This window comes from Pseudophryne corroboree, assembly GCF_028390025.1.
Source record: "Pseudophryne corroboree isolate aPseCor3 chromosome 3 unlocalized genomic scaffold, aPseCor3.hap2 SUPER_3_unloc_2, whole genome shotgun sequence".
Lineage (NCBI taxonomy): Eukaryota > Metazoa > Chordata > Amphibia > Anura > Myobatrachidae > Pseudophryne > Pseudophryne corroboree.
Window position 1 is genome coordinate 4,510,875 of NW_026967508.1, and position 9,592 is coordinate 4,520,466.

The window sequence follows — 9,592 nt, forward strand, 5'->3', positions numbered from 1 at the left end:
CAGTGTGAATACAAATGCTCATCCCGGGAGTGTCACAGTGACATCACTCATATTCGTATTACTAACACAGGGACCTGACTGGGGAGGTGAGATCTGGGAGTGTCTAACACAGGGACATAACTGGGGAGGTGAGGGAGAGTGACAGTGACAAGTGTCTGCACTTTCAGTCCTTTTCCAAAGATGACTTTCATTCCGGCTGTGCAAGCTTTCCTTTAAGAGGTCCTTCATATACTCCCGTCATACATTCTTCCTATCCCTTCATGGAATTTAAATTTTAGTTATGGAGACTCTTCACCTCCTTTTTGAGCCTCTTGAGATGGTGAAATTCTGCTACTTTACCTTGAAGGTGGTTTTCCTCCTAGGTATTGCCTTTTCTGTGAGGATATTGGAATTGGTGGCCCTGTCTTCTAAGCCTCCCTTACTTATCCTTAATTCTGATAGGGTGGTGTTACGGACGAAGACCTCTTTTTACCTAAGGTGCTTTCCATTTGAACCAAGAGATCTTGCTTTCAATTTTTACTTTTGATCCTTGTGGTAGCTCCCAATTGTGGCTGACTAGCCTCCAAAGGATCTATTGCTCAGTGGATAACTGCCACTATTCGTCAGGCATATCTATCTCTCGATGCGCCTGTCCGACGTCCCTCTGGGCTCATTCGACTTGTATGGTCGTGGCCTCTTGGCTGGTTTGCCATGGTACCCCACTGGAGCAGTTGTGGAGAGCGGTGACATGGTCCTTTTGCATTCTTTTACCAGGTTTTACTTTTAACATACTGTTGGTTATATTGAATCCAGCTTTAGGCATGAGATATAGATGTCGTTTTCCATTCAGTTTTATTGATGGCTCTCTCAATACATAGGATCACACAGTAGTGAGGAAGACATCTGGGGAGCGTGCGACACCCAGTAGCCATCCTTGTGTGTCAGGAGGACTGAGCAGGACCCAGAGCACCATCACAGTGCCTCCACCTCGCTCACTGACACATGAGAGGCACAGTGACCAGAAGATACTAGAACTCGCCAACAAGATCATTCAGCTGCTGACTGGAGAGGTGACTGCTGGGAATGGGGCATTATACAGTATCACCAGGGGATGTCTGGGTGATGACTGGAGAGGTGACTGCTGGGAATGGGGCATTATACAGTAACACCAGGGGATGTGTCTGGGTGATGACTGGAGAGGTGACTGCTGGGAATGGGACATTATACAGTAACACCAGGGGATGTGTCTGGGTGATGACTGGAGAGGTGACTGCTGGGAATGGGGCATTATACAGTAACACCAGGGGATGTGTCTGGGTGATGACTGGAGAGGTGACTGCTGGGAATAGGACATTATACAGTAACACCAGGGGATGTGTCTGGGTGATGACTGGAGAGGTGACTGCTGGTAATGGGGCATTATACAGTAACACCAGGGGATGTGTCTGGGTGATGACTGGAGAGGTGAATGCTGGGAATGGGACATTATACAGTAACACCAGGGGATGTGTCTGGGTGATGACTGGAGAGGTGACTGCTGGGAATGGGACATTATACAGTAACACCGGGGGATGTATCTGGGTGATGACTGGAGAGGTGACTGCTGGGAATGGTACATTATACAGTAACACCGGGGGATGTATCTGGGTGATGACTGGAGAGGTGACTGCTGGGAATGGGACATTATACAGTAACACCGGGGGATGTATCTGGGTGATGACTGGAGAGGTGACTGCTGGGAATGGGGCATTATACAGTAACACCAGGGGATGTATCTGGGTGATGACTGGAGAGGTGAATGCTGGGAATGGGGCATTATACAGTAACACCAGGGGATGTATCTGGGTGATGACTGGAGAGGTGACTGCTGGGAATGGGGCATTATACAGTAACACCAGGGGATGTGTCTGGGTGATGACTGGAGAGGTGACTGCTGGGAATGGGGCATTATACAGTAACACCAGGGGATGTGTCTGGGTGATGACTGGAGAGGTGACTGCTGGGAATGGGGCATTATACAGTAACACCAGGGGATGTGTCTGGGTGATGACTGGAGAGGTGACTGCTGGGAATGGGGCATTATACAGTAACACCAGGGGATGTGTCTGGGTGATGACTGGAGAGGTGACTGCTGGGAATGGTACATTATACAGTAACACCAGGGGGTGTGTCTGGGTGATGACTGGAGAGGTGACTGCTGGGAATGGGACATTATACAGTAACACCAGGGGATGTGTCTGGGTGATGACTGGAGAGGTGACTGCTGGGAATGGGGCATTATACAGTAACACCAGGGGATGTGTCTGGGTGATGACTGGAGAGGTGACTGCTGGGAATGGGACATTATACAGTAACACCAGGGGATGTGTCTGGGTGATGACTGGAGAGGTGACTGCTGGGAATGGGGCATTATACAGTAACACCAGGGGATGTATCTGGGTGATGACTGGAGAGGTGAATGCTGGGAATGGGGCATTATACAGTAACACCAGGGGATGTGTCTGGGTGATGACTGGAGAGGTGACTGCTGGGAATGGGACATTATACAGTAACACCAGGGGATGTGTCTGGGTGATGACTGGAGAGGTGACTGCTGGGAATGGGACATTATACAGTAACACCAGGGGATGTGTCTGGGTGATGACTGGAGAGGTGAATGCTGGGAATGGGGCATTATACAGTAACACCAGGGGATGTGTCTGGGTGATGACTGGAGAGGTGACTGCTGGGAATGGGACATTATACAGTAACACCAGGGGATGTGTCTGGGTGATGACTGGAGAGGTGACTGCTGGGAATGGGACATTATACAGTAACACCAGGGGATGTATCTGGGTGATGACTGGAGAGGTGAATGCTGGGAATGGGGCATTATACAGTAACACCAGGGGATGTGTCTGGGTGATGACTGGAGAGGTGACTGCTGGGAATGGGACATTATACAGTAACACCAGGGGATGTATCTGGGTGATGACTGGAGAGGTGACTGCTGGGAATGGGGCATTATACAGTAACACCAGGGGATGTGTCTGGATGATGACTGGAGAGGTGACTGCTGGGAATGGGACATTATACAGTAACACCAGGGGATGTGTCTGGGTGATGACTGTATCATTGTGTGTGTCAGATTCCTATAAGGTGTGAGGACGTCGCTGTCTATCTCTCCATGGAGGAGTGGGAGTATATAGAGGAACACAGGGGCCTGTACAAGGACGTGATGATGGAGAATCACCAGGCATTGAAGATGGATATGACTGAGAGGATAATAAATCTCTTCCTGGACATCATCTGTGTGCTGACTGGAGAGGTGAGGGATTCTGGGAATGTCATGTCCTCTTGTCTCATACATGACAGCAGAGGCCTGTAGATTATATAGGACATTGGTGATAAAATAGTGAAGGAGGCGATTATAGATTCTTTTTATGTGATGTTTTCATTATTTTTCTCTTTCATCCACTAGGGGACACTGGAGTCCTATACAGTAGGGGTGTGAAGCCTTGAACCGGAGGTGTGGCACAATCTTAAATTAGCATTGTCTGCACAGCCGGCTCCTCCCCCTTCACATCCCTCCTCCCTCAGTTTGAAGAATTGTGCTGGAGGCACAATACGTGGAGCACTGAGCTCCTGACTGAAAAACACAAAGGGGCTGCGTAACCCTAATAAAGGGGTGACAAAGTTGCCTGTTAGCAGAGAGACAAAGATCCCTATTGAAGGGACCTGCATCTCTCCACAGGAGATCCTCAAATAGTGAGTACTGGTACAAAAAAAGAAAAAAAAAAAAGAAAAATCCAGGTAGAATAGGATGTTTACTTTTATTTATTTAATTTATTATCATCTCAAACTACTATGCGAACATTGCCTAAACATTGCCTAACTCCCTTTTATAAAAAGATCAGGGTGTAAGGGCATGACGGCGCGTGGGCTTAGTGCGCCGCGAGAGAGCAGAGAAACACAGCCTGTCTTCCCTGTAGCAGGGGGGGATGGCGGAAGCGGCTTGCTGCAGCACTAACGGAGCGGAGAACAGGACCCGTCCGCGCGCGCCAGCCGGCGGCCCCTGGGTGATCGGCAAATGCGGTGACTCGCGTGCGGAGAGCACGGGCACCGCTGCAGAAGACGGACCCGTCACGTGCACGCCAGCCGGCGGGTCCGGCGCTGTATAGCGGCAGAGGGGATCATAAGTGTTTAAAGAATCCCAATAGAAATAAGCATAGTGAGGATCAGGGTTGTTCGTTTTGGCGCCAGGATGAGGTGAGGGATGGGTCCTCCCTTCCCCCACCAGTAGTGTACAGAAGTAATTGCTCCCCCTGCTGCTTGGCCTGGATAGTACAGGCATAAACTAAAAGAAAGTTAGGAAACAGCTCCCTCTGCTGGGGAAAATATGTATATAAGATAGCTCCCTCTGCTGTGGAAAATGTGTATATAAAATATATATATATAAATTATGGGGATCTCCTGAAAATTAAACTTTACAAATTATATTTTCAAGGGACGTCTGTTCAAAGATCCCGGAGAAAATACACGGAAGCAAGCCAACTCTAACATCGTAGCTGAATTACAGTTGGGGTGTGAGGGTTGAGAGGCGGCTGGTGTATTAATTATTTTTTTTTTTTTTGTAGTTTAATTTTTTGACCTGTTCCTTTTATAAAGAAAAGGGGACAGGTAATTCCAGCCGGGTCCAATACCTTTGCTTCCGTCATCCCCCAGTCTTTCTCTTCCTAGTTTAAGGGGTGAAAGAGCTGCGTAATACCCTGGTAAGGGTTTTTTTTTTAAAGAAAAACAACATGTCTAAGGCTACCAAGACCTCAAAGACCTGCTATGTTTGTACGAAATGTAACAAGAAGAGCACGCGGGTTGGCAGCTCCGGGGTGTGCGACTCCTGCTTAGACAAGGACGCTCAACCGGGGAGCAGTGCTCTGTCTAAGGCTTGGGAAGACAACCTTGCCAATAGAATCTCCAAGGAAATGGCAGAATCCCGCAAGCAGCAATCAGAATGGGCTGCGGGATTCTCAAAGACAATGGAGGAATTTCTCATTAAGTTAACACCGCCCGCACACGCAGAAACGAGTGTGCGCAAGGCTGTTAAAAGAACTCTTCCTATTATACCAGAGACTCAGGAGGAAGAGAGTTTTCTTCTGGACACGGAAGAAGGTGAGTTAATTGAACCTAACCTAGACGCCGATTTTCCTGAAGAAGACTCGGCGATCTCTGGTCTGGATTCCTTGATTGACGCGGTTAAGGACATCCTAAGCTTTAAGGAAGAGGAAGTACGGGAGCCGGAGGATTTCGATTTGTTCGAATCCCAGAAGCCACGTTCAGCAGCGTTCCCCATTCCTAAATCCCTCCAGTCTCAGATGGAGGAGGCTTGGAAACAACCTGACAAACGTTTTCAATTTCCGAAACGTTTTCAGGTAACTTACCCCCTACCTAAGGGGGTAATGGACAAGTGGGAAAACCCACCGGTAGTGGATGCTTCACTAGGAAGGTTGTCAAAGAAGACAATCTTGCCAATTCCTAACGTAACTACTTTAAAGGATGCGTCCGACCGTAAGGTTGAGACTGCGTTAAAATCAATATTTGTAGCAGCAGGTGCAGCGCAGAGACCTGCGATCATCTGTGCTTGGGTCAACAAGGCCATGGGTGCATGTCCGGCCGTATTGTACAAGCGATTGAGGAGGAAAATAGCTTAGAAGAGATAACACAGTTGGCGGAACACATTAGAGAATCTGCTACATACTTGTGTCAGGCTTCTAAGGATATTAGCAGAATAGCATCGCGCATATCTGCATCGGCCATATCGGCTAGGAGGATTTTATGGCTCAGAGAATGGCAAGGAGACTCTGACACCAAAAAGGCGGTAGAATCCATCCCCTTTGGGGGTGAAATGCTGTTCGGACCAGAGTTGGACAAGTGGATTTCACAGGCTACAGCGGGGAAGTCCACTTTTCTGCCTACTCCTTATACGAGAACCGCTCCACAGACTAGGAGAGGTTATTCGGGACCATCGTTTACTTCATTTAGATCACAGTCCTTTCGAGCCCGAGGTAGAGGTTTCGGTGCACAAGCACGCGGGGGCAGAGGTAGAGGCCGCTCGCAAGCAGCAACCAGAAAGCAGGATAAACCTGCTGACAAGACCGTGGCATGACGGCCTCCCAGCTCACCTGGGGTCCCCCTTGGTGGGCGGCCGACTGGAAGGTTTTCAGGACATCTGGGCCAAAACCTCACCAGAGCTTTGGGTGAACAACTTAATCTCTCAGGGATACAAACTGGAGTTTCAACAGAGGCCTCACAGTCAGTTTTTTACAACAGGATTGCCTCAATGCCCTCAAAAAGCAAGGGCACTACGGGCAGCAATTCAAAAATTACTACAAGCAGAGGTCATTATTCCAGTTCCCGCTTCTCAGAGAGCAACAGGGTTCTATTCCAATCTTTTTGTCGTGCCAAAACCAGACGGGACGGTCAGACCAATTCTCAATTTAAAAGTTTTCAACCAGTTTTTAAGAGTCTACAGATTCAAGATGGAATCAATCCAATCGGTTATTACAGGCTTAGAACCAAGCGAGTTCATGGTATCCATGGACATAAAGGATGCATATCTGCATATCCCAATCTGGACTCCTCACCAGGCTTACTTGCGATTCGCACTGGTGGCGGAGCACTACCAATTCCGGGCCTTGCCGTTCGGTCTAGCGTCAGCCCCAAGAATTTTCACAAAGATCATGGCGATCATGGTGGCAGGACTAAGACTGTTGGGGGTCACGATTATACCTTATCTGGACGATTTACTGATCAAAGCTCCATCTCAGAATCGACTGATCAAGGATGTTCAGACATCCCATCAATTTTTAATTCAACATGGATGGATTGTCAATTTCAAGAAGTCCAACCTCATACCGACTCAACGGATTCAATTCCTCGGTCTCATCTTGGACACGGTCCTATTACGGGTGTTCCTACCAGAGAACAAGGTGCAGGACCTACAGAGATTAGTGGCTCAGGTACTGAGGACGCAGACCGTTTCTCTGCACCTCTGTGTGAAACTTCTCGGGAAGATGGTGGCGTCGTTCGAAGCGCTCCAGTACGGCAGACTTCATTCACGACCATTCCAAATGAACCTCATTGCTCAGGGAGCAGGCTCACACTGGCTTCTCCAACGGAAAATTCGACTTCAACCACAAGTAAGGGTCTCCTTGATATGGTGGTCTTTACACAAGAACCTTACAGCCGGCAAGAAATGCGGCATTTGGGATTGGAAGATCTTGACGACGGACGCCAGTCTCAGAGGTTGGGGAGCCGTCCTAGACGACCATCAGTTTCAGGGACGATGGACGCTACAGGAAAGCAAATTACCCATAAATATCCTCGAACTAAGAGCAGTCTACAATGCTCTTCTCTTAGCAGAAGACCTAGTCATGAATCAAAACATCAGGATTCAGTCAGACAATGTCACAACGACGGCTTACATAAACCGTCAAGGAGGAACAAAGAGCAGGATGGCGTTAAAGGAGGCCACAAAGATCTTGTTGTGGGCAGAAAGACGAGACATCATTCTCTCCGCAGTGTTCATTCCAGGTGTGGAGAACTGGGAAGCAGATTACCTCAGTCGCCAGGACATGCATCCGGGGGAGTGGTGCCTTCATCCACGGATTTTCAACATGATTGTGAGAAGATGGGGTCTACCTCAGGTGGACCTAATGGCGTCTCGACAAAACCATCAACTGCCCAGATATGTGTCAAGAACTCGAGATCCAGCAGCAGAAGGAGTGGACGCATTGACACTTCCGTGGTGTTACAGAAGGGTTTACATATTTCCACCATTCCCACTCATACCCAGGGTTCTGAAAAGAGTAAAGCGGGAACGAGTGTGGGTTATTCTAATCGCACCAGATTGGCCCCGCAGGAGTTGGTACACCGACCTGCGAGGGTTACTGGCGGAGGATCCTTGGAGGTTACCTCAGAGAGAGGACCTACTATCTCAGGGACCATTCCTACACCCCGACCTAAACAGGCTGCGTTTGACGGCGTGGCTATTGAAACCAGGATCTTAAGAGACAAAGGGATCCCACGAACGGCCACTCCTACAATGATTGCCGCTAGGAAGCCGGTCACAGCCAGGCACTACTACAGGATTTGGAGACGGTACATGGCTTGGTGTCAGGAAAGGGGATGGAACTCATCAAATTTCCATTTATCGCGACTTCTATTGTTCCTTCAGGCCGGTCTAGAAGGAGGACTCAGACTGGGCTCTTTGAAGGTTCAGATTTCGGCTCTCTCCATCCTTTTCCAACAGCGACTAGCATCCTTGCCAGAGATTCAAACCTTTTTCCAAGGGGTTCTGAGGATTCAACCCCCGTTTCGTCCTCCTACGGCACCATGGGACTTAGGTTTGGTGTTAGAATATTTGAAGTCACCGACCTTTGAGCCGTTGACAAGTACAGACCTGAAATATATTTCTTGGAAGGTCACGTTATTACTTGCCTTGGCTTCGGCTAGGCGGGTTTCTGAGTTGGAGCTTTATCCTGTAAGAGCCCTTTCTTAGTTTTTCATGAGGATAGGGCGGAACTCCGTACAAGAGCAGACTTCCTTCCGAAGGTGGTTTCGGGGGTTTCATGTAAACCAGCCAATAGTGGTCCCGTCCTTCCACGGTCTCACAGATGAGGACGTGTCATTGGATGTTGTCCGAGCTTTACGGGTATACGTACAGGTTACGTCGTCCTTCAGAAAGTCGGACCATTTGTTTGTTCTTTATGATGGGCCAAAGAAGGGTTGGCCGGCCTCTAAACAGACCTTGTCCAGATGGATTAGACTTGCCATTCGGCAGGCTTATATTTCCTGTGGCAAACAGGTTCCGGTTCAGACGGGTGCTCATACTACCCGATCAGTGGGTGCCTCGTGGGCGGCTGCCAGAGGTGCTTCCACTACTCAACTTTGCAGAGCGGCGACGTGGTCTTCAGCCCACACGTTCGCAAGGTTTTACAAGTTTGATACTTTTGCGTCCGGAGAATCTAAGTTCGGACGTTTAGTTTTGCAGGCCACCGACAGCACTCCCTCCCTGGGGGAAAACTTTGGGACGTCCCCTACTGTATAGGACTCCAGTGTCCCCTAGTGGATGAAAGAGAAAAGAGGATTTTGGTACTTACCGATAAATCCATTTCTCTGAATCCTCTAGGGGACACTGGACGCCCGCCTCGGTGCTGTCGACCTGCTGTGTTCTAAGTTCTTGTTGTAAACAGTTCGTGCAAACAGTTCTTGTGTTAGACAGTTCGTGCAAACAGCATTGGTTGTTCGGTTACGAGTCTTGGTCGTTGTTTGATATGTTGTACGGTTCGGTTCCTCGCCATGCGCTATAGTGTCATGTCCTATTCTCTCAGTCAAAATTCTTCAAACTGAGGGAGGAGGGATGTGAAGGGGGAGGAGCCGGCTGTGCAGACAATGCTAATTTAAGATTGTGCCACACCTCCGGTTCAAGGCTTCACACCCCTACTGTATAGGACTCCAGTGTCCCCTAGAGGATTCAGAGAAATGGATTTATCGGTAAGTACCAAAATCCTCTTATTTCTCCAATAAAACTTTATATGAATATTCTTTTAATATTTTAAGTTTTGTTAATGACCCT